The 24,590-nt window shown below is 43.9% G+C and overlaps 1 long non-coding RNA gene across 1 annotated transcript in view; it reads left to right on the top strand.

The window, feature by feature from the left end:
• The first annotated feature begins 3,036 nt into the window (after positions 1–3,036).
• LOC138260851 (uncharacterized) overlaps positions 3,037–24,590 on the top strand; it is a 45,308-nt gene continuing 23,754 nt past the window's right edge. The window contains exons 1-2 of the long non-coding RNA XR_011199026.1: positions 3,037–3,133; positions 23,326–23,409. This is a non-coding gene — a long non-coding RNA (uncharacterized lncRNA). The remainder of the gene's footprint in view (positions 3,134–23,325; positions 23,410–24,590) is intronic.

The raw sequence follows: 24,590 nt of genomic DNA, 5'->3' as shown, positions 1-24,590 counted from the left end.
ACCCCCACCCACAATGTTTACTGTGGCTGAAAACTTTTTCCATCTTGAAAATGCCCGAAGTGGGTAGAATTGGCCCCATGAATGTTATCTAATTCATTAAAGCATGCCCAGTAGTCATTCTCACCCACTAGCTAGTGCCAGGCATAAATGTGGCACCCACTTCAGAACACTTCTAGGATGTTTGGAAGAAGAGAGAGAAACTAGACCACCTGTCTTTGATATGAAAGGAACCCCGAAAGACTGGGGCTGCTCCCCATTGTACCTAGGATGAAGAAGTGGACACCCAGATTTATAAGCCTGACCTCCTGTTCACCCTTCCAGGGATACACCAAACTACAAGATGCATTTCCTGCAACTACCCAGCTGACCAAAGGTACCTGGAGCTGGGCAGGTCCCTGCTGTTGGCCTCTGCCTGACACACGGAGTCTCCAAGTGCCTCCTCTGACGTCCTGTGGAGCTTTAGAAGGCTACACAAGTGGTGGATTTGGAATTAAAGGACTATGTCAGAAGGTAAAATCTGAACCTGGTTGGTGTATCTGACTCGCGCACTATTGTGGCCAACCTCAAATTGCAATTAAGTCCTAGTGTACTGCAACAGTTGACTATCATTGGCACTTTGGGCTTTTTGGCAATATTCATACTTGAAGCTCTTATCTCTGATTCGCCTTATTGGATTTTTGTAATTTTATTAAATTTTACTCTATATTCCTGATCCAGTTTGGCATTAGTAATTTATTACTATTTTTGCATTGAATAAATACTTTACACAGTGCCCTATGTTTAAGTCTGTCTGCGCAGCTACCAGAGGAATTGAGCAACAGCTAATTTAGTGATAACGAGGTTCACCCTGACATCATTGTGATGGTTTCTTAAGGTGGGTAGTCATCCACCCTAATTATTCATCCAATTGCTTTTACACATAGACATATAGGAATTATTCTATTACAATAAATATGAAAGACTTGAAAATCATCTAATGAGGTGTTCTCTGTCTTATACGAAACAGATTGTTTTCTTTAACCATGCATCAGATGTGTTTTAACAAAAGATTACTGAATTGTCTCTAACTGAATCACTGTTCACTTGTAAAGTCATATCTACAACGTACCAAATTCGATGACAGTGTTGCCTTCTTTATTGAATCAGTCAGATATAATTGCTTTGGGTTTGCAGTTGCTGTTTTCTTGAAGAAAAAAAGCACTTAGATGAGTCAAAGTAATATCACTAATGTACGCTATATGCTTTATTAGTAGTGCTGGGACATAAAAAAATGAAAAATAGCAAACCAACTGCGCCAGTGCAAATAAAAAAAAAAAAGCAAACATGAAAAGAGAAAAAAAAAATGTCCAAAGCGTGGAAACTTACAGCTGTATGTAGGAGAGGATGTAGCGTCATGGCTACAGCCGCCGGCTTTGGAACTGTGGACTCAGAGTGGGACTAATGTCCCCTAAGAAAAATTAATGTGATCTTGTGTAATGTAAAGCGCTCCAATACTATCGGTTCGAGTTCGCTCTAAACTGTTAAAAAAATAAAATAAAAAAAAAGTAACGAAGCAGCCTTCGGTCGCGTATAGCGTCATGGTTAAATTTTTTTTTTTAAATAGTACCCTGTTCCAAAATGCAACATCAACCATATTTATTGATTTGCCCCAAAAAAAAAAAACCTTAATCACTGAGCATTTCAGTGATTAAGGTTTTTTTTTTTTGGGCAAATCAATAAATATGGTTGATGTTGCATTTTGGAACAGGGTACTATTTAAAAAAAAAAATGTAACCTACTTTCTATGGTCAGCTCGTATCCCGAAATAAGGCAGTTTCTTCTGGGGTGAGAGGGTGCCACGAGATCAAAGGCCCTGGGGCACTTCCCCTGAACAAAGCGTGTCTTTAATTGGTGCGATGATGAAGGGAGAGTCAGGCTATTTATTTATTTTCCTCCTCCTTTACTTTTAGGGTTTGTCCTTTCCTTAACCAGCTCGCCTAAGATTACGGGAAGGAGAGCAAATCGGAAGCTACATTAACACGTTTGCATGCGAATTCTCCACATTCCGTCGTAAAGGAATGCTGGGAATGGGGCGGGGAACTTTAAGAACATTAAACCCCTCTCCCGGCTATTACGTACAAAGACCACACATGGGAAGGGCAATTAGCACGTGTGCCGGTGTAGTTCTGAGCATTTATGCATTTTGCCTAAACTTATTCGAGGCGCGAATTTAGAGTCCGTATTAAACAAAAAAGACTGTCGCATGACGGACACCTTTTTAAAAATCTGATTTAAAAAAAAAAAGGAGCGACTTTACACACAAATCGTTTTGAGCGTTCTTCTCATTTTAAATCGAGAGAAATAAAATGTAGTTAATATATTGTCGATTTGAAACGCACTAACTGATGCCATTTCTACGGTTTTATGCAGTCACGCGGTACAAAAAACATGTTTTACCAAAAATACTTAAAGTAAATACAAGTAAATTATACTTTAGATTATTTGTTGCACTACACCTACTCGGACAAACGTTCTTTAACTCATATTAAAGAGAAGTTCAATTTATGACCTACATGTCCATGTCTGACAAAAAACACGAAATAAATCCGTTGACAGACATCGAACGCAGTAACGTTAACGCTATTTTTGAGCTCACAACACAGAACGTCATAGTAACTGTGGTACACGCTACACACCTATATTTTTCATAAAGTGTGCTTCATTCTGAGAGGCATAATTGGCAAAAATCGACCCCATTATATATAGGTTGTCATTCGTGTACGTTAGTGGTTTGTAAAGAGCAAACGTAGCCGCGCCGGGAGGTTGGCTCACAGCCACCTTAGAAAATTATACAAAAACAACAACCCTTTCTCCTGAAGGCTTATTTTGTTTATATCGCATTATCGATTGATTTATACCTACCTGTTCCGAGTATCACACCCGCGCAACCCCTCCCTCCACTGATTAACCGTTGGTAGACGGTCCCGCCCACAATCCAAGACCACGCCTCTTAGCCCTCGAGCCGAGCGCTTGCGTCACGTGACCTCAAACTCCTCCCCTCCATCTCCTCTGTGACTATGACCGTTGCTCTCGGAGCTGTCTGAGGTGCGTTTCTGGCACGTTTTAACGCGCACGGAGGGACGACAGTGAACTGGTTAGTGCCCGTTGCAACACCGGACTCTTGTTTAAATTTCAGTAAGGGTTTCTAATTAATCCAGTAAATAAGGCCGACGTTGCCGAACGTTTGTAGGCGTGGATGCCTACGGGATGCAAAGTAGATGTTGCTCTTGTTTTTAAGTTTCCCTTTGTACGTTTTAAATGTGAGAGTAAGGAAGAATAAAGGGAGAGGAAAAAGTATCAAACAAAGGTGCTGATTTGTAAGCCACCTAAGCGTCTGGAACCTCTGGTGGTTCACAGTGCAGACCCATTTGTACAAGCCATGCAAAGCCGCCCTGCGTGGCATTATTATAAATATGGAATAAGGCATCACTGCATTGCCTCATACTGCTTCAAGGAGATGTGCCATGGGAGTTGCTGTGGGTGTATTTATAGGAGCAAGCAGATACAGGTAAGGTCTCTACCAGCTTCCTCCCTCTCTCAGCCTCCTCTGAACTGTCCATTACAGAATTCACCTACTCTACATTCTACTAACACCAACATTCCATTAGTACATAACACATCCCCGTTTCACAAAATTTAGAAATCAAACAGAAAGGAAAGTTTTAAGAGTTGGCAGAACTAAAGTCACAAATAAAATAAAAAAAATTTCAAATTATCACGTTGCTGTGGAAAACTGTCCGAAATGTAATCTTTTAACTATACTGGAAATTTCCTTTTCCTCCTGCTTTCTCTGCTCAATGGACAGTCCGGAATAGACTTATCACCTTCCATGTCTTCTTCCTGATAAACTGCTTTGTAAGGATTAACTGCTTAATTAGATGATCTCCCTTTGTCAATACTAGTACGTTCTTGAAAAAACAGCACTGTCTTGCAAGATGTTCTCATCTGCATTATTATTCAAAGCAACATCATTGCTTGCGTTTGAGTCTACTTTTTTTCCCCCATCAAATCCTCAATACTGTTATAGAACCCGGATGATGATGATAAACATTTTGCTATCCTTTTAAGATTCCAGACTTTCCCATCAGATAAACGTACAGCATTATTCAATACTGCCACAACCTCCATTGGTTCATAAAACTTGCTTTCATCTTTCCTGATTTTACCAGGTATCTTTACTCTTCCCTTCTGACCTACATTAATTACACTTTTCTTTGTACCATGTTTAGGCCCAAATTTAAGAAAAGTTAGCGCCGCCTTTGCAACATTTTTTTAATGCAAAAGCAGCGTTAAGCCAGCGCCATATTTAGGCAGTGTCGCTAAAGCAGTCTATCGACAAGTTTCTGGACTTAGCATAATTTTTTAGGAGCGCCTCCTCACCTTGCGTTTTTTAACAACAGTGATATGCAAGGTAGGCATTCCTTCCTGAAATATGACGCTAGCACCAAATCTACAAGCCAACAGAAAAACAACGCACGCCTAGGATCGGGCCCAAAAAATGACACTAATTCCAATTAGCGTAAAAAATGTAACACCCAGCCACAACTGCATAAGGAAAACACACAGAAGAAATCCTGGCAAGCCACTGGACAACATGGATCGGTTACTGCTACAGCTTGGCACCCGGAGAAGATGACAGCAATAACACCAAGTGCCACCAGCACCACCGCAGCAACCACAACCACCACAACTGCAGCCACAAAGGCAGCGCAAAAGGAGGGAGAGAATATTCCAGACACCTGCATCCATCCTTGACCTCAGGGACGAAGAAGTCATCAGACTGTACTGTCTCAAGCAGTAGTCCATCGTACGGCTGCTCCACCACATTGCTCCTGACATCACAGGAAGAGTGGAAAGACACACAACCATACCACCCATAACCAGGCTCCTGGCCGTCCTCCACATGCTGGCCTCTGGATCATTTCAGACCACTGCAGCATAAGTGGGTGGTATCTCACAACCATCCCTTTCTGCCTTACAGGAGTTGACTGGGGCAGCTGAACTACTTCCAGTGCACTGGTAGGGGCCAGAAACACATAATATTAAGGAGACATGGGACTTAGCAGGGCTGGACTGGGGATGCAGGACAGTGCAGAAAAGCACCTCATGCCCTGTCCCACAGGTGTCTGCAGACTCATTGCATAGATTGCAATACTTTCCATACAACTGTGCCTATAAAAACATACGTATGGTAGCCAGCAATTGGCAACAACAACACTTTGTGCAAGGGAGATAAGTCAAGGGGGTGGGATTCACATGCAACACACGAGACGCAACATCTGTCTCATGGCACACAATGCACAAAATAGGTACAAAATTAGCAAACATTACTGTTCTGCAGGTCTAAAGTTATGGGACAAATATAGACAACACACATATTCTGCATTTCAGACCAGAAATTAATCAACAATCACCAGGTTCCTGAGGTACAGCCCATGACTGGAAAGTGCACCACCACACAAATACAACCATGCATTCAAATAGGAACATACACAACATTTGATGCAAGTCTGAATCACCACTCTACTGAAAACAAATATGTGCCATGGCACATAGCAGTTAACACATAAGCATGTCTGACACATTTTCTCACATTCCGTTGCAGCGTACTGAAGTTACTGTATCCAGCTATGGGTCATGACCCTATATAGAAACCCACTAACTGATGCAGAGCGGGATTACAGTGAAGCACACAAAATGAACAGGAATGTGGTGGAAAGGACATTTGGCATGCTGAAATTCAGTTTCAGGTGCCTAGGTCTAACAAAGCCTGTTATATGCAACACCACTTGTGTGCAAAATAATACTTTCAGTGCAATTTTGTACAACATCTGTGTACGCACCATTTTTACCTGGGACAAACAGGTAGATGTCCCCAGTGATGTGGATGAGGACAAAGATGCACAATTGGAGGAGGGGGAACAATCAAACTCTGCTGCTGGAGCACGTAGAAGAGACCAAATTGTGCACAACTGTTTCGTTTAGAGACTGTACTCCAAGTGGTAATATATACATTTTTTTAACTAAATCACTTTTACTCTTATTTCTCATGGCACACTTCTTTTCACCATCTTATACCTATTGAACTCACCTAAATATCAGAGGGCATAACTACACCACAAAAGATGTAAATAAGCTAGAAACATGGTCAGGAACTAAAAACAATGCACAACCATATGAATGTGTGGGTGATATGCTGGCATAGTCTGTAGAACCAACAATTTATACTGTCACACACATGTCACACAAGTGTGTTGGGTTGACATGCCTGCAGCAATCCCGGAAATACACGTGAAGACCTCTGTACTGATGTCTGGCCTAGGTAGGAAAAGAGTAGCAATCACTTACACTGACAGGTTTGTGTCTGCTATGTAACCAAGAATTCATTTCATTAGCACAGGTAATAACTGAAAAAATACTCCTCAGTGGCATTCACATTTTTGATCGAGAGAGTGGCATATAGGGACCAAAACACCTAATTGTTTAGGTCTGTCAGACTCAATCGAGTTTGGATATGCATATGTCAAGCAATGTCTAAACATGTTACAAACCATTGCCAAATTGTACATGTGATGAAGGACACCGATTGGTTGAATATTGCTTAGCCTGTAGAAGAAGCTATGCCCATCTACAAAGTTCACAAGTCTTGACTAAATATGCTATGCATGAATGAAGGGGCAATGTTGAAGAAGATGAGTACTAAGCGTAATCTGCACAAACCGTGCCTGCAATGTTGAACTAGAAGCATACCTGACAAAATATGCCATCAATGTGTGTAAAGGAACACACATAGACTAATACTCACTGTACAGCACAACAGTGTTTCCATGTAACACCAGCCACACATTCACAGAGATTGTGTAGGTCTGTACATATTCCAGCCACATTGGCAACAACTACAACAATGTGCTTGGCCAGCATAAACAAGTGTGACAGAAGCAAGTGACAAATGACAGTATCTGTACTCTAGGTCTGCAGATATGACCCAGTTCCACAATCTATCAATGACCTAGCCGAGCATCATAGGAATAATCACACCTATGTATGCAAAGTCATGTCCAGCCATAGGCAAATGATGAAACATGTCCAACACAAACAAGCTGTAAGCACCTAGTAAATAATAGTGCAAGCTTGACATCAACAACCCCACAGTCAACAAAACACAGTTGGCCATGGGACCACAAATGTGCAGGTGTTTTTCTGCATGTGGCTGTGCTATGCAGTGCTGATGATTGATCTTGAGGATGGCAACCCCCCTCCACCCCAATCCCCAGAGGAGGCTACATCGACTGTTGACACAGTCAGGGGACTTCTGACTGTGCACAGGGAACTGTGCTGAGGTGATGACCACCGTCAACCTGTGTCATTACATGCAACAATGTGCCTGTGTGAGCATACAAAGTGCCGCTGGAGCACTGACAAGCTGCCATCACTGCCTGAGAGCAGCCCTTCCATACAGATTGTATGCTAAAAGTGAAATCTGGCTATAGAAACATGGGTGAATCATAGTACATTCCAAGTGTATGGGCTAAATATATAATTCCTAATTTTTAGCACACACGTCCCACCTAGGTGGACCAGGCTTGGTGCTGTCTATTTGCGTATGGACAAAAGTGAACAATTTACATATGAAAATGTGTCCGTGTCAAATATTTACTTCCAAACTAATATGACTAGTACATATGTTTCTACATAGGGAAACACAGTAAACACAGATATGAGTACACAACTATGATACAATGGTTTACATACATCCATGCTGGAATAGAGAATTGGTAGATGTCATATCCATAAACACACCACTCATACATGAAAGATATCTTTTCACACACAAACATGTCAGATACATAACCATGACACATGTCAGCACACCATCTTCAACAATTCGCATGCATGGGTAACTATACATTACACTTGTTGTGTTACATCATGAAGTCTGTCCCTTAGAACACACCAGAGAGTGACACACACTTGTGCTTACATTGTCCTGGGTTACCGGATCATAACCCAGCCTTAGTCAACAGCATCCATCGCTAAACTTTTGTCAAGGCTATCATATGCATGCACATTTTTTGCACATGGCACACCTATCTTATGCTGTGTTGTGAAACGAACAGTGGGAATTCGGACATAATGTGTTAGACCTACAGTATGAGTTCCATCATGTATGTACACTTACAGTATACACATTGTAAACATGTGGAAATGTATGAGGAAAAAGTCTTCATACACATGCCCTTTTGCAAACAGTATCAGTCCTCCCATGCATCACACACACCTACAAACATGTGGAAACACATTCCAATGTTACCGGTACACAGTGAAATACTCATGCATACATATGTTGCCCTAGTATGCAAACAATAAGGATTGAAAGCACATGTGACTAGAAATGTGAATCTGGGTGCCCTGTCAGCCTTCCCTCTTAAATCCATGCATGCCTGTCATGCGTCAAAAAATGACGCATACAGTAGGACATACATCACAAGTACCAAAAATGACACCTCACACCTGCGCGTCTAAACTAAATCGTCATGCCTTGCCAGCCTTCATACAAAAATTCACACATGGCCATCAAGCGTCAAAAAAACGGACGCATACAGTAGTTCTTCAAATAGCGAAAATGACGCCTCACACCTGCCCGTCTAAAAAAAATTCATTATGCCTGGTCAGCCTTCATACAAAATTTCACACATGGCCATCATGCGTAAAAATGAAAAAAAATGCATACGCCCAGGAAGTGATGTAACAGGACTGCCTTGCTACACACATGGAAAAGTGATTTTACTTTCACTTTTACTTTACAATCTTGTAGTCTGTGCTTAGGAGAGGTTGTGAGGTGCTTGTGCTGGTGTGAGGAGTGGTGGATTTGGAGTCTTGTGTGCTGTCTGAGTCTTGTTCGTCTAGTAATTTGTCTCCTTGTATTTGTAAATGTTTGTCCTGTTATTTTCAGTATTGTCAAGGGTTTGTCTTAGGGGTAGATAAGGTAGTTGGGGAATAGCATTTTATATTATTTTTTTCTGGGTATTTATGTTGCAGTGTACGGATACTCCAACGTGTGGGAAAAGGGAAGGGCGCAGAGAATGACTGGGGATGAACTGGGAGGCTTCATCTGGTTGGTCTGCTACTACCTCCCTAACATGGTGGCCATGGGTGGCCATATAATAATGGGCAACCAGAGAGAAGCTGTGCTTGGGCAAGGTGCTGTACCAGCTCACAGGCATCTTCTCGGTCCAGCGCACTGACCACCAATTGAAGCACGTAGGCAGACCTCATCTCCTGTGAGAGGGAGCTTCAGGTTCACCTGGTTATTTGGGTCAGCGGAACTATTGGTAAGTCCCCTTAAATGTAGCAACATCCTTATTTGCATGACAGTAGGACATAAGGATTACTTCAGCATGTCATGACAAAGGTGAGGACAGCAAGTCCTGTGTCTCAGCCAACCTGCATTCATGAGAGGTCAGCAATGCACCGGTCGCTAGCAGTTTGCACATTCCTATCTTTGTACTTTCTGTATCCCATATGCATGGTGAAGTGCAGTAAACAAAACACATGTGTAATGGTGCAGGGGTTCATGTTTTCCCAGCACAACTGTCCATATTCACCATGGGCTTGACAACTGTGGAAATTTGCATTGTAATGTTTAAGGGATGGCAAACATGATGCTGGAGTATAGGTAACCATGGATGTGTGCGTTCCTTGAGTCACGTTTGTGCAGAATGACATAACGAGGACCCAAATGTAACAAAGACTTAGCGGCTGCTACTGCAACATAAGTGTCATATATTTTTAAGGTAGTGTGGTTGATGGAGGCAAGTTTTGTCACACCAGATGTCAAAAGTTGCGCAATGCAGGCTTCGTGGCACTTTTAAACCCTGTCGGCACATAATGCCTGTGCCATGCATGGTGAATGCAAGGGGTGTGTTCCAGCGGTAGGAGGCATACTGAAATTGAGTACTTAAATCTATTAGAATGCACTGCACCAATTTAGGAGTTTACATGAATCCGTGCCTAAGGCAGGTTGGTAAGATGACACTCCCATTGTTATCAACATACTTAATTTCACTTGGCAGGTTTGGCACCTTCATGTATGGTGCAATGCATGCAAATTGCCAACATAATGTCATAGTTTACAACACTACTGTTCTAACGTGCCATGGTGTGCCATGTGCCAAATACGGCACACACATGGTGGAGTTAGGTGGTGGTAGGGGGCTGCAGTAAATGTGGACCTTCTGAGTCGATAGTCCTTTTTCACATAGATTTTCAACATAGTCCTAAGCTTCTGGCAATTGACAGTGTCCTGTCCCCTAGAAATTGTTACACATGTATTTGAGACATGTACGTATGGGTGAATCCCATATATGTACATGTTTTTGTGGGCTAACAATGTCTGTCTAATTGATATGTTATATATGCCAGTTGGTCATTCCTAAACCTAAGTTAATTAGGTCAATCAGCTAAACAAGTGGAATGTGTAACTGTTGTCCATGCTTTTCTTTGTTCTAAAATCACAAAGCTATGTTTTCCTTTCATGTCTTGCAGGTGGACCTGCACCCTACTGCATTGGCCCCGTTGCCTCTAATAAGTGTTACATCTATGTCAAATGTGTAAATCAAGGGTTGTGTGTGAGGTAGTATGATGTGTGCAATCCCATGTTGAAATGGCATGTATGTAAATTAAGACTCCACAATCTATCCTTGGGTATTGACAGTATGTCTGATGTCATGTTGAGGATGTGTAATACAACAAAGTGATGCACAGGTGCCGATGTGTGCTGCAATGGATTTGTGAGTCTTTTGAATAGGTAAATATTCACAGAAACACAGCGATGTCAGTCAAGATATGTGTCAGAGGTGCTGGGTTTAAAAAATGTGTGTATGTTGGCAACATATTTGTCACAGCACGTTACTGCACTGTGTGCTATACATAGCACAGAGTTTCTCTGGACATGGTACAATTTATGTCCATGTGTAGAGGTCTCCAAGGGGCTTATCAGGGGTGTGGAATTTATTAAAATATCTACTTGTCCAGGGGACAGGTTGCTTCTCAAATCTACTTGTCCTGTAAAAAGATCTACTTGTCCCTTTGGTGCCATGTAGTGTGGCGACAAATTATGGCAGCAATTAATAGCCTCTCTGATTATGCCAGGGCTACTACCATAGTAGGGCTTGAATACTTGGAGTTTCAATCCCTACTGTAGCAATTTCCTTATTTTGCCACCTTTCTGCAGATCTGCATACTGGGGCTGGAGGAAGCAGTAAGCAATAGTTCCAGGGCTGGAATGCCTTTGAGTCTGCAAACCTACTAACCTGCATGTTTTAAAGATTTTTACCAGCTTCTCTCTAATATTTTCCCATAATAAGAAAGGTTGGACATTTACTCCTGACAATGGCAGAATTAGAACTTCTTCCAGGGTTGGGAAGAAAGTGGCTGGAGGGAAAATGAACTTGCAAATGCTCAATAGATTTTCACATGAGCAAATCTACACATCGTATTTACCCACGCTAAAATACAGTTCACAAATATTTTATAGGGGTACGACATATACCATGGGTGCACTTTTGTGACTTTCTTTAAGAATTTGGGGCCACAAGTAGGTAGGTTCAGATTTGTGACCTGCAAATTGCGAGTCGCAAATCCGAATGTAGGATGGTGTCCTTGACACCATCTGTGATTCGCAAGGGCTTCGCAAATGCCCACATCATGAATAATCATGAGGTGGGTCGCAATTTGCGACCCCCTCACGAATGGTGGCCTGCTGGATACAGCAGACCACCATGTCTGTGACTGCTTTTCAATAAAGCATTTTTTTTTGTAATGCAGCCCGTTTTCCTTAAAGGAAAACGAGATGCATAACAAAAACGAAAAATGAAACGTTTTCGTTTCATTTTTTCAGAGCAGGCAGTGGTCCACAGGACCACTGCCTGCTCTGAAAAAATGTTTACAGTGACATTCACAATGGGAAAGGGGTCCCATGGGGATCCCTTCCCTTTTGCAAAAGTGTTAGCACCCATTTGAAATGGGTGCAAACTGCGATTGGTTTGCGCCCGCGGTCACAAAACAATCCTACATTGCACTGCGAGTTGCAATTAGGAAGGGAACACCCCTTACTAATTGCGAGTCGCAAACCCGTTTTGTGATTCGGTAACCAGGTTACTGAATCGCAAAACTGGGTTTGTGCATCGCAATGTGCTTTTTGCACGTCGCAAACAGCGAAAGTCGCTGTTTGCGACATGCAAAAAGCTACCTACATGTGGGTCTTGGTCCCTAATTAGGTCTGGTGTTAACAAAGACATTTTGTTTTTATTAAACTTCTATTTCTCTCTCTTTCGGCTGGCTTTACTGTGAGTGATCGCATTCTGCTCTTCCACAAGGAGCATATTGCCACACAAAGTAGTTTTGTTCAGTGTCAGGAACTACAGTGGCAATCAGTGATGTAACGAAACTGGAGGGTGCCCCTTTGCAAAGAACATGGAGGAGCCCCCTCTCCAGACTCACTCGGGGCAGGTGCTGTGCTGACGGGGCCCCCTGGAGGGCGGCTGCGGGGCCTTTGTTATGCCGCTGGTGGCAACGTGTGCTTTAAGAATTCAAAAACTTTTTGGGGGGGTTTTGCCAATGTTTGTTACAATGTTGAGGGCCTGGTAGCTCCCACAACAATAAAGTGTTACAAAAGCCATGTCAAAACAAGACACGCATTGATGAAACTAAAAGACTTATAAAAATATGTCAGATCAGTTGGCTTTGTCAGTGTTTGTTTATTTTCATGCTTCCCATAATCGTATTGAAAATGGTTACACTGATTTTCCATTAGAAATATTTTTGGGAAATACTAGCATGCATCAACACATTTTACTAAATGACACTTCATTTGCATATAATCAGAGAGCATTCTGGGAGCATTATACTTAGCCTCTTAGCCTAAACTTTTCAAACATGTGGGTACACGTTTTTTTTTTTTTTGTACTGGAACCAACGTCAGTAGTGAAGTGTGACCTTAAAACATTTATTTACAGCACGCACCCTAATAATGAAGGCTTTCAAATAATGAACCATAAATACAAGTTTGAACAGCGTTATCCTTTGGAAACACATTACCTCAACTGCAGAGAGTTCAACTCTCTGTAAACAGGCAGCCAAAGGGTTTGTGCTGCAGGGGGGTTGGGCTTACTTGTCCCAAGGACAAAGTAAACATAAAAATTTGTTGCCCTCGACCCCACCACCGGTGCTTCACTACTCTTCAGAAATGAAGTGATGCACCGGCCACGCAAGGAGCTTTTTGACAAGGCCAACAGTTAGTTGAGCACACATTGAGATTTCAGCTATTCTTCTGATGATAGTGGGACATGTCTACGGATTGAAGTAAAAAAGATGTGTGCAGGTGAACCTACACGATCTACCGATCATGATCAGTACAAATGAGCATGGTCACATCATGTGTATGAGCTGTGCATGCAGTGTTTACCTGGTACTTAGGAGATGTTACAAGCTTGTGCACAAATGGTGTGCAACATTGAATAGCTGTTTTTCCTGCAACATGAACAATATATTGTAGATGCTTGGGAAGCAGATTGGTATAGACTTTGGGATTGACGTTGTTTTCTGAGGTCTGTTGGACAACATGCGTCATCTAGAGATACTGTTTTCATTGCATGTTTTTACTTCCTCTGCCCAACCTAGTTTTTGATGACACGTTCCCCTCATGTTTTAGTGGCCTCAATTACTCCAGCGCAGAAGCGTACCTTTCTGAAAAGAGTGGAGAGGTTCTGGAACATCTGTGAGGTTCAGAGAGGGTACTGCAGGTGGCCAGGTGATCCAGACGTGAAAAAACATTGGGGTCGTGGCAGGATTTTCCTCATGGAGGACCAGGCAAACAGCCTGCTACTACAGGAGCCTCAACACAGAAGGTCAGGGGTGGGCCTGCAGGTTCCACCCCCTCAACATCAACAGCCCCTACCACAACAGCATCCCAGCCACAGCCAAGACCAGCTTCCACTACCTCCAAGTTTGAGAATGAAATGCAGAAGGACATGGCTGAGATCAAGTTGAAGTTTGCCATATTGGAGGAGGCAAATGAGAGGAATTATAAACTATTAAAGTACATCCAAAACAAGATGAAGAGGCTCTGACTTTGGACCCTTTCCTCTTCCTCTTCCCAGGTGGGGGGTCAATAGTGAAATTCCTACCAGTAAACTTCCTGAGATTGTAGACATATTCAATATTACTCTCAGGCAGCATATAGATCCTAATTCCAAAGTGTGCCCTCTTGCTAAGAATGTACTACCTAAAAAACAAACAGCCCTTGAACAGGACCATAGACTCATCTTCAGCTGTTTCTTTCCCTGGAAGAAAGATTTGTGAAAAGTGATCTACAAAATGATCAAGGACAGAACGAATCCTGAGGAGACAGTCACTATCAGGGTGATCTTGTGGCAATGCTGAAGCATTATCAACAAAATACAGCATTTGGAGCAGAAGCAAATACTGATCATGACACATGCAGGAAATATAGCTGTTGCCATCAAGGGACTAGTAAACCAAAATGAAGACAGTGATGGCTGCCTTATCAAGCCCATCAAAAAAGTGAAACCCCAAAATGTCTTCAAATCATCCAGATTTGTGCAAGTCCACCGGCTAGCTCAAGAGTGGAACTTAAGTCTGGCACTGTTGTCCCTCAAACGCTGTTTAGCATACAAATTAGTCTATTCAACAATCTCATCCAAAAAAACATTGTCCATAAACAACTGAAAGAAAATTATAGGCAAAAAGTTTTCAGTATTCACACTACACCCTGCAACACCAGTAAAGACAAGTAACACCGGCCCCATGTTTGGGGCAACCCAGAGTTCAGCACTTCCAATGGGAAGCTGTAGGAAGTTGGCTCTGTATATACTATTTCAAAGTGAGAAATAGTGTGCACAGAGTCCAAAGGTTCCCCTTAGAGGTTGATAGTGGCAAAATTAGATAATTCTAATGCTCTATTTTGTGGTAGTGTGGTCAGGCAGTAGGCTTATCACAGGGTAGTGTTAAGCATTTGTTGTACACACACAGGCAATAAATGAGGAACACACACTCAGACTTAACTCCAGGCCAATAGTTTTTATATAGAAAAATATCTTTTCATCATTTATTTTATAACCACAAGATTCAAGATTTGAGGTAAGTACATAAAATGCAAGGTACTTCACACATGTAAGTATGGAACTTTGAACCAAAGCAGTAGTACACACAGTATAGGTTAAAATGGCAATAAGCTATTTTAGAAGTGGACACAGTGCAAAAATCAACAGTTCCTGGTGGAGGTAAGTTTGGTTAGGTTTTGCAGGTAAGTAAAGCAGTTACAGTCAGTCGCCTGGGCATAGGCAGCCCACTGTTGGTGGTTCAAGGCAACCCAAAAGTCACAGCACCAGCAACACAGGGCCGGTCAGGTGCAGATGTCAAAGGAGGGCCCAAAACACATGAGCGCCTATAGAGAACAGGGGTGCTCCGGTTCCGGTCTGCTGGCAGGTAAGTACCTGCGTCCTTGGGGAGCAGACCAGGGAGGTTTTGTAGAGCACTGGGGGGGACACAAACAGGCACACAAAACACACACTCGGCAGTACAGGGGCGGCCGGGTGCAGTGTACAAAGTAGGCATTGGGTTTGCTATAGGAAGCAATGGAGGGACCCGGTGGTCACTTAGGCGATGAAGGCAGGGCACAGGGGGGCTTCTCGGGCCAGCCACCGACTGGGCTAGGAAGAGGGCCGCCTGCTGGTCACTCCTGCACTGGTGAGTGGTTGCTCTCGGTCCTGGGGACTGCGGGTGCAGTGCTTGGTCCAAGGGTTGGGTTCCTTGTTACCAGGCAGTCTCGGTCAGGGGGAGCCTCTGGATCCTCTCTGCAGGCGTCGCTGTGAGGGTGCAGGGGGGTCGACTCAGGTTACTCACGTCATCGCAGTCGCCTGGGAGTCCTCTCTGCGGTGTTTGTTCTCTGGAGCTCGAGCCGGGGGGCGTCAGGTGCAGAGTGAGAAGTCTCACGCTTCCGGCGGGAAGGGAGAGTGCTTTCAAAGTTGTTTCAAAGTTGCAAAAATGTTGCAGTTTGTGAACAGTGCCGCTGTTCTCTGGAGTGTCTTGGTCCTTCGGGTTCAGGGCAATCCTCTGAGTCCTCCGAGGTCGCTGGTCCCTGTCGGATGCATCGCTGTGCAGGTTCTTTGAGTCTGGAGACAAGCCGGTAGGGCTGGGGCCAAGTCAGTTGTCATCTCTGCGGGTCTTTCAGGTCAGCAGTCCTTCTTCTATGTGTAGGTTGGAGGAATCTGATTTCCTGGGTTTAGGGTCACCCCTAAATACTAAATTTAGGGGTGTATTTAGGTCTGGGGGGCAGTAGCCAATGGCCAATTTTACAATAAATCTCACACTGGCATCAGTATGCATTTATTGTGCTGATAGGTTTGATACCAAACTTCCCAGATTTCAGTGTAGCCATTATGGAACTGTGGAGTTCGTATTTGACAAACTCCCAGACTATATACTCATTATGGCTACCCTGCACTTACAATGTCTAACGTTTTGCTTAGACACTGTAGGGGCATAGTGTTCATGCACTTATGCCCTCACCTGTGGTATAGTGCACCCTGCCTTAGGGCTGTAAGGCCTGCTAGGTGACTTACCTATGCCACAGGCAGTGAGAGGTGGGCATGGCACTCTGAGGGGAGTGCCATGTCGACTTAGTCATTTTCTCCTCACCAGCACACACAAGCTGGGTGGCAGTGTGCATGTGCTGATTGAGGGGTACCCAGGGTGGCATAAGACATGCTGCAGCCCTTAGAGACCTTACCTGGCAACAGGGCCCTTGGTACAAGAGGTACCATTTACAAGGGACTTATCTGTGTGCCAGGGCTCTGCCAATTGTGGGAACAAAGGTACAGTTTAGGGAAAGAACACTGGTGCTGGGGCCTGATTAGCAGGGTCCCTTTACACTTCCAATCATAACTGGCATCAACAAAAGGCAAAAAGCAGGAGGTAACCATGCCAAGGAAGGCTTTTCCTTACAGAAGCCTTTCAGCCACAGGCTGCAATCCAGATGTCTCTTGCTGTACTATCAACAGATCACTGTCCTCCTCTCAAAGAGGCACTTCCCCCACACTGAGAGTGGCTTCATCATCAGATGATTTCTCTTGGACAGAAAATACACTGCCAGAATCTTGGACTTCCTCCTCTGCCTCAGATGCAGAGTCAATCACATAATCATAGTCAGAGGAAGATTCAAAAAGCATACTAACAACCTGTTGAACGATAATCCTGCGGCTATCCACAATCCTTACTAATAAAAGTAACACGACAAATAAGTCAACAGTAATCAACACTGTGTAAAATAAGTAATAAAGAAAGTGTGGTTTTATCAAACAGAAAGTAAAACTGCTGGCACTTAGTAATTTGGAAGGAAAAGTGAATCAATACAAAGCACAAAAAACCTATATACTCAAATACGATACCACTCACTTGCCAGAGAGAGCTAGACTTAAGATCACCTGCACCTACTTTGCACAGACACAGCAAGCTCCAATGATATCCCACTAGAAAAGAAAAACAAAATATAATTACACACAAGACAACACAATACACATTGCACACAAATCCAAGGAGAATTTCCCACACAATCAAACAGAAGCTAAATACGTTGCTATTATTACACCGTTTAGAAAAAACACATTAATGCAGACCCATGCTACTCATTTGGAGGGAACAGTACAAAAAACTTGTTCTTACTAAAAACATGCAACTACACAAACTGCAGCTATACCAGTGCCGAAACCGCAAGCAGGAGTCACAGCAAAGGAAAACAAAAGCTTTGCACTACAATAAAAAAGAGAAATAAAACATTACAATCACAAATGCAAATGATGACAAGAAATATAACAGTTAACATTATAAAACACTATAAGGTCTGCCCGTCACCATCCAAGCAACAGTCCACACACATCACCAGGCAAACGCCAGTCTACACACACCGCCAGACAGGCACCAGTCTACACACACCACCAGCCAAGTGCTAGCCCACACACAGCGCCAGCCAACCACAATTTCACACACACCATCAGAAAAATGCCTTTACACTCATACAGCCAGCCAAATGCATGTACACGCTGACCATCAGCCGAACTCCAGTTCACACACACATAAAAACTTTCTGTGTTTACTGGTTTTAAAAATATGGCCGATCTGCCCTCAAAGGAAGAGGTAGGCTGAAACAGCCACACTACATATCCCAATAAAGGGAAGCGACCCTTGCTTAAGGGGCCACTCCCCACCATATAAATAAATAACATCTCTGGTGTCTAGCAGCTTTCTGAAGGCCAGTCTGCCCCCAAGGGGGGCACAAACTGCAAAATACATGTCCCAATAAAGGGGAGTGACCCTTGCCTAAGGGGCTGCTCCCTGATAAATAAAATCCCTGATGTCTAGTGACTTTCTGCTCCCCCTTGGGGTCAGATAGACCTAAAAATATGGCTGATCTGCTCTAAAGGGGTGCAGAAATGGCCAAAATATATGCCCTAAAAAAGAGGAGCGACTCTTGGCCAAGGGTCCACTTCCTAACATGCTCAAATAAATCCCTGTCATGATTTGCTTCCTATGCTCTTGTGCCCACCAACAGGGGGCCGAATTGTGGGACTTTCCAGTGCTCTAATCATGTTCTGAACCTTCCCCTGCATGCATATCCTGAGTTCTAGCGAGTTGAATGCTATTTAGAAATTGCCACCCATTCCCAATCCTTGCCGGGTTTTATGGAAGTCAGTCTGCCCATGCTTGGAACTACATTACCTAGACTCCCCTGCTCACTGCTTCATCTCCACCCCTACAAGCCAAGGATGGGTGGAGGAATCCCGCACACCTGTGGCTGGCAACTGCTAGCCTGCTCAAACCAGATGATGTGATTACTGTGAGCTGTTTTAAGCCCCAGCTCCCTTCAGTCTAGTGTTGGTCATTTGTAGCTGTGAGATCGACCCTTGTTTCCTGAGCTTTTGCCGTTTTTATTTCTCAAGTTCTTGAGCCATAGTTCTTCCTTGCTCCTGAGCCTTAGCTTTTCCTTGTTCCTAGAACTAGCACTGCCTGCAATGCTACCCTGTCTTCTGAGCCTTTGCAAATCCTTGCTCCTGAACTAGCGCTTCCTGCAGTGCTACCTTGACTCCTAAGCCTTAGCAAATCCTGAACTAGCACTACCTGCACTCCTACTTGACTCCTGAGCCCTAGCTATTCCTTGTTCCTTGAACTAGCACTCCCTGCAGTACTACCTTGTTTCCTTGATTCCTGAATCAACACTATTCTTCTGCTCCCTTGAAGCCTTTCCTTCTATAATTACCTTTTCCCAGTCCTTGCCTTTATTCCCATGACCTTTGTTCCAGTTCCTAGTTTGTTGTCTTCCTGGTGTCTTGCTTCTAGTTTCCTTGCTTTCTGCTAAGTGTGTCCTTTGTTTTTCTTCTTTTCTTGTTAAGCACTCCTCCTTGCTAGCTCGTTGTCCACAGCGGTTGTGTATTAAGTTCTACACCCTTACCGTTAACCACCTTGCATGTTCCTGTTTAAGAGCCAGGATCCGTGGGCTCAGCTGACAACCTTGGGGGTGTTTCTTCTCCACTGTCAGTATTGTCCATGAGTTACTTTTATAACATCATCATAGGTATTAGCTCCACAGACCTTGCATTTGCATGTATATCCAATATTTGGGTATTAGCACTCAGTATCTGCAACAGCAATTGTGGGTGAGGAACTTACTGAGCTTCAATCCTACCATGTGGAGCTCCAGAGTGCTTTACTCCACATTCCATTTATTGTTAATGTTGTTATATATATGTCTTGCACATCCATCTTGGGTGTTAGTCTGAATGCCATATTGCCCCTTGAATGCCTGTCCTTTGAGTCTTAACACTCTCAGTCCCTTGTACAGCTCTTCCGCTTTGGATCCCCTTTCTCCTCTGACTCTCTGTGTGATCTTGGGCAGCTCTGTACCCAGTATTCTGCCTACTTTGTGTTCCCTGCTAACAGTCCTTGCCAGAGCCCCCAACAATCCTTGCTGGCTAGTGGCTTCTGCCTCCCTTGGGGGTAGATTGGCCTAAATATGTGCCCCCTATTAAAGGGGAGCAACCCTTGCCCAAGGGGCCACGCCCCAACATGCCCAAATCAATAATGTCCTGATGGCTAATGGCTTCTGCCATCCTTGGGGCCAGATCAGCCTAAAAATATCGCTGATCTGCCCCCAAGGGAGGCAGAAACTGCCAAAATATATACCCCTAAAGGGCAGTGACCGTTGCCAAAGGGGTCGCTCCCCAAAACAACAAAACAACTTCCAAATAAATTTCTGGTAGCCTAGTGTGCATTCCTGCTGCATGATCGCAGCCCCACATGCAATCGTGCAGCAGGAATGGACTTCAAAAAGACACAGGGAGAAAGGAAAAACGCTTTACTTTCCTGTCTGTGTCTTTTTGCAGCTTGCACACCTTTCCCAGGAGTAAAACATACCTCCTACCTCTCAATGGCGCTGGGAGCAAATGGCTTCCAGCGCCACCGGCCTGCTCTGGGTGGCGCTGGCACGCGGTGTGCGTGCTGACATCAGCAGATCACCAGGGGAGGGTGGCAGCGGAAGCCCTTCCAATGCCATTACAGGGTGAACCATATGGCGGGCTGGCCCATGAGGCATGCTCCACACACACACTGTGTGTGGATTGCTCCAAGATGCCTGACACACACACAGGATTAATACATTTATAGTTTTATTGTATAAGTCTAGGCGCTTGACTGTTGTATATGTAAATATATGGATGACATTTATCTTCTAGCTGATGAAAAAATACATAATGTCCCATTTTTCTTAGCAGTTTTGGATTTTAATACATTATAGATCATGATGGACTGATGTACTAAGAAACGTGGCACTTGTAATTAACAGGTAGCAAAAGGAATTTTTAAAATGTGCATTACAAATGTCATTTTTATATTGTTCCACATTCTAGTGTTTATGGTACATCATGTGATACTTTATTTGTTTGTGAAACTGTTTTTATTGGTGTTTCGGGTCAATACATATACAGTCATGAAATACCCACCAGGAGGCCTACATCCTAGATAAAGCTGACGACAGGAACAGTGTTATAATCATAAGAAGGCCCTACAGACCCCCATATGACCAATGCAATAATAGAGAGCTACATCCATGACTTTGCTTCGCTGTACATTCCTGTAGATATCAAACACACATTTATATAACATATTACAACCCATATGAGTTAATAATAACAACTTGCATGATCGGGTCATAGCTATAAAATAATCAATGGCAAGTGCATCCGGGCAATGGAAGAGGGGAACATCCCTGTGGAAAAGGTGAAGGGTCCTCTTACAGTTGGGACATGAAAACAGAGGAACCCCTTCGAAAGATACTGCACCAGAGGTCACCATATGTAGTTAAAATATTTCCTGTAGTCAGTCATATCAGTCAGCCTTTCCATGGTAAGGGCAAGCCCCAAGTGTGTGTGCCACCGTGACAGTGTTGGGGCTTTAGGTTTTTTCCAGGCTGATGGCAAAGTCATCTTCGCTGCACCAAGGCATAGCCAAAGAATAGATCTGTCTCCATGTGTCTGGTGCTTAAGGGATGGGTCTCTAAGGCCCAATAGTACATGTCCTGGGTTTAGGGTATGCGGTAGCCCAATATCTCTTTAATTTGGGCTAGAATCTCCTCCCAATAAGGGTGAGTAGTTGGGCAATCCCACCAGATATGGTAAAAATCTCCCAGTAGGCCACATCCCCTCCAGCATCTGTTTGAGGTATTGCAGAAGATTTTCCTCAGTTTTGCGGGGTACAGGCACCATTCGTAAATAACTTTGAAATGGGCTTCATGTAGGCTTAGGGAGTGATTAAATCTAGAGGTATCACATTCACATCATGAACTGCACCATTGTCTATCCTCTATCGATGTCCCTAATGTTTGCTCCCAGAGCGTTACATGATGCAGGGGAGGGGTGGGTGTGTTGGATTTCAGGAGAGCATATAGAAAGGAAATGCAACCTTTGGAAGACCCAGCCCTACGAACATACTGCTCTATGGGGAGGAGATCCCTAGTGGCAGCCTGTCAGTTGGGCATAATGATAGGCCTCTGAGCCAGGGAGGTTGAAATCTTGACAGCAATTATCAAATGTTAATATGTCCCAATTGTGAAAGAGATCTGCTATGGTGAGGCAGCCCCTGTCTTGCCCTTTATCAAAGGGGCAGGCATCTGAGCGGGAGGGAAAGCCAGGTTGAAAAGTATCAGTGTATAGGGAGAGGGGAAGGATGTCAGCCCAAGAATCTTGGTGACTGTATCCCAGGTTTTCAAAGTGGTCTCATTTGGAGTCCTTAGATAGGCGTGACGCGGCCGGTCAGCCCTGGGATTCCGAAGAATGTCCTAAATGGTTCTACACACTATCACTCGATCCATATGCAGCCAGTGTTTGTCAAACACCTTCATGACCATTCAGACATAACTAGGCTGAGCCGCTCTATAATAGGTCAAGAAGTCCGGTAGCCCCAGACCCCCATATCCTTGGAAAGCGTTAAAAGGCAGTAAGCCAAGCAGGCTTGGCGGTTTTGCCTTATAAATTCTGTAATCTGTGAGCAAATTTGTAAAAAGTTCCTTGTCGACCTCAGTCGGAAGCCTCTCAAATAAATACAGTACCCGGGGGACCACTGCCATTTAAACAGAATTTATACGACCAACCCAAGTTAAGTATAATGGGCCCCACTGTTTCAGATCGCGCATGAGTTGGCACAATATAGGGGAGTAGTTTGCCTAATAGGGATCAGATATTGCAGAAGTTAGTTTTATCCTCAGGTATGTGGTTTCCTTCCTCTCCAGTTGGAGGGGGAGATTGATGTCAAATGTACAATTTCGACTGGGGAGACTGTGAGATTAAGCATGAACGATTTATTGGGCTGGACATGAAAGACCTAGGCTGCTTCATAGTGGTGGAGTTCAATTTGAAGGGGTTGAAGAGATGTCAGCAGGGAAGTGAGGGAAAGCAGGATATCATCTGCAAATAACGAGAGTTTATGTTCCTTTGACACAAAGGGATTGTGGGAAACCAGGTCGGAATTAAGGTTTCGGAGGCTTGATATGGTGTGACATTTTGGCTGTTTTTATTTCTTTCAAGTTGTGCAAAAATAATGGACAAGTATCCTGCAGGATTTTCTTCGCAGGGATACTGATAGTGACAGTGATGTAAGCTTCTGGAGTTGTCCTGATCCTTGAAGCTCTAATATTTCTCTTCTTTCTTTTTCCCTTTTAAGCGTACCGGTGCAGGCCAGGAGTAGTGATTACCGCCAGAGTGTTGTCATGTGGGCACCGAGAGAGAGGGAAGAAAACATTCTGTGGTAAGTAAACCAGGAAAGATTATGGGCTTCCCCTTTCACCCAGACACCAGAAGTGAATACCTTAGTGAGTGGAAGTGAACCTATAGTCTCATACAACAGATGGGAGTGGGAAAAAACTTACATAGTGAAAAGGGTGCTTGTGACATCCCTCAAAGAAAAATAAAGGACTGTTCGCTGACCTGCCCACCTTAACAAACTATTCTCACGGTGGGTAAGCTTTGCGGAGTGCTCCTCTTCACTAGAGAGATTTCAGTCTATACGCTCATGCAGAGTGAAAATATACTGACTTTAATTGAGGCTGGCAGCCCTCTTACCCCTCCCCCCCATTTGCTGTTCTTTATCCGTACTGTGCACAAAAGACCTCTTTAAGATTGTGCTTTCTTGTTTTCACGTCCCCCCCCCCCTTTTCCAGCCTGGGTCACTCACCACGAGTGCCACAGTTCCCCAGAACTGTGGCAGGTGCCTTGGCTTCTCTGGTGGAGTTCCAGGACTTTGCTTTGAACCACTCCTCTCACTCCTCGTCTTCTACCGCCTCTCTGCTCTGGCCGTGTGCTTCTTGTCCTGGCGTCGCTCTCCTCTCATCTGCTTCTCATCCTCGCTCTACTCTTCCTTTGTCTTCATCTCGCCTTTGCTCTTTCTTTCCTTCATTTCCAGTTCCTCCTTTGCCTTCTTCTATCTCGTCAGTTTTTTCTTCTTGCTCCTCTCTCCTGACGTCTTCGGCTTCTCCTGTTTCTCCATCTTCTGCGTGCCACCCCCTTCGCTCATCCCGGACTTTATTGCTCTCTGTCCGTCCTCTCTTTTCTTCTTCCGGGTCTTCCTTAGAGCTGGCCTCGTTATGAAAAATAACATCTGGGGTCAGGGTTGATGTTTCCCCGATTTGTTTTGGTTTTGTTTTGTTTCACAGATGTGCGCCATGGATCCCTCCCCAAAAGCCTCAGGTAAGTGTTTGGAATGGGTGGGGATCACACCACAGGAATCCCTTGAATGAAGGGGGTGACCTTTATCTTTGCCGCCAGGGGTTCAATGCTAAGGGCAAAAATGTAAAGTGCAGAGGGGGCATCCCTGGCGTGTGCCCCTAGTAAGAAGAAAAAAATCTGAGGCTGCCTCATTCACTAAAACACTAGAGGGAAGGTGGCAATAGTTAGGTTGTATCATCACTATGAAGCGCTCATGGAATCCAA

Source organism: Pleurodeles waltl, chromosome 10 (assembly GCF_031143425.1).
Source record: "Pleurodeles waltl isolate 20211129_DDA chromosome 10, aPleWal1.hap1.20221129, whole genome shotgun sequence".
Taxonomy (NCBI): Eukaryota; Metazoa; Chordata; class Amphibia; order Caudata; family Salamandridae; genus Pleurodeles; species Pleurodeles waltl.
The sequence above is the reverse complement of the archived record's forward strand: the minus strand, read 5'-3'. Positions and strand labels throughout refer to the sequence as shown.